The sequence below is a fragment of the Micrasema longulum genome, unplaced genomic scaffold (genome assembly GCF_059751315.1).
Source record: "Micrasema longulum isolate JH-2025_06_02 unplaced genomic scaffold, ASM5975131v1 h1tg002636l, whole genome shotgun sequence".
Lineage (NCBI taxonomy): Eukaryota > Metazoa > Arthropoda > Insecta > Trichoptera > Brachycentridae > Micrasema > Micrasema longulum.
In genome coordinates this window covers 222,504-224,284 of record NW_028279771.1, presented here as the reverse complement: position 1 = coordinate 224,284, position 1,781 = coordinate 222,504, and the positions used below count along the sequence as shown (strand labels likewise).

Here is a 1,781-nt window from a genome sequence, read left to right as displayed (position 1 = left end):
ATCTACTACATATGCCTCCTAAGAGCCTTAATTAGCCTTGCCCTTTTCACAAGGCATCAGCATCAGGTTCTTAACGTCCTGAACGTTCACTGGTAACTGTTCATCGGCAGTTCATGTCAGAACTATGGGATGCGAACTTTACTTAGGAGGATGCAGCCAGCTGACGGAGGTATCTGGAGGATCTTTACTACAATAGGCAACTTTAAAATCAATATTTAAAAGTTAGTCACTATAAACACATTTTTTATTCTTTTCCATGAATGCTACAAATAGGCACGTATGTAATATATCATCATCGTTCCCTTTCCGCACCAAATGGTGCATTGGTGCACCAATCGCAGCGTATCTTGATCATTTTTGTTACATGAAGGTAAGATGATCAATCTTACGCTTCAGGTACCAGACCAGGGACTAAGAAAACACCCTTTTAAATAAATATTTCACATCAACCATGCTGGGAATCGAACCCGAGACCTCTTGCGTGGTTGGCTAACGCGTTGACCATTGCACCACGAGGCCGACAAAATACAGACATGTAATATATAGCTCTTATCAACTGATACTAAGTTAAACTAAGGTACTTTTGTACTTGATGTAGAAAAAAAATATGGTGCGGTTGGTGTACCAATGCAGTTTTGATTCAGAAAACTGTTCTATCATTTTAACTTTAAACCCCGTTTAAATGTTGACCGTTATTCTTTTGCCGAATTCTTTTCGTCTTTTATAAATTTAAATTTTTGACAGCAGCTGTCAAACTGAACATGAATTTATAAGAATGTAACCTAAAATAATAGCGGTATTTAGTGTTTATGAATTTAAATGAAAATATTGTTTTCTCGTCTGACATTTGACTCGATTAATAAAAACAAAGTATTATTTGTTCGATCGCAATGTCCAGAAAGGTCGCAATTGTAACGGGAGCAAATAAAGGTATCGGATTCGCCATCGTCAAAGGTCTGTGCGAGAAGTTCGACGGAGATGTGTACTTAACCTCGAGAGACGCCGGCAGAGGGGAGGCCGCCGTCTTAGAACTGAACGGATTGGGCCACACACCGCTGTACCACCGACTGGACATATCGGATGAAGGGAGCATCACACAATTCCGAGATCACATCGAAGAAAAACACGGCGGTATCGATGTATTAGTCAATAACGCCGGAATAACATTCCCCCCAAATACGGAAGAATCATTTGCATCTCGCGCAGAAAAGACGACGTCGGTAAACTACTTTGGTCTAGTATCCATCTGTAATATTTTATTTCCTCTTCTGAGGCCTAAAGCTAGGGTAGTGAACGTCTCGAGCTCTTCCGGACACTTGGCACGGATTCCAGGGAAAATTATCAAAGAAACCTTTGGAAAAGGCGATTTGCTAGAGCCGGAGCTTTCTAATTTTGTCAAACAATTTGTCGAGGCGGCCAAAAATGGCACGCACGTGGCCGAAGGCTGGGGCGAGAGCATTTACGTTGTTTCTAAAGTCGCTGTCAATGCTTTGACTTTTATACAAAACAGGGAGTATGGCCCCAAAGGAATTTCTGTGAACTGCGTCCATCCCGGATACGTGGCCACTGACATGACTCAACATCTCGGTCCCTTGACTGTAGACCAGGGTGCCGTGGCTCCCCTCCACCTGGCGCTGGACGCTCCGGAAGACTTAAAAGGAGTGTACATGTGGTTTGATAAGCAGATTGTCGATTGGTTCGGAGAAGCTCCTAAACCATCATAATTTTTACAGAAATAAAATATTTGTACTCATCTACATCATTATACAATAATTCTGCAA

General features: G+C 41.8%; 1 pseudogene across 1 annotated transcript; it reads left to right on the top strand.

Moving 5' to 3' along the window:
* Nucleotides 1–745: 745 nt before the first annotated feature.
* On the top strand, nucleotides 746–1,781 carry LOC148271824 (carbonyl reductase [NADPH] 1 pseudogene; annotated as a pseudogene). The gene has a single exon (XR_015825012.1). The product of XR_015825012.1 is annotated as a carbonyl reductase [NADPH] 1 pseudogene (transcript).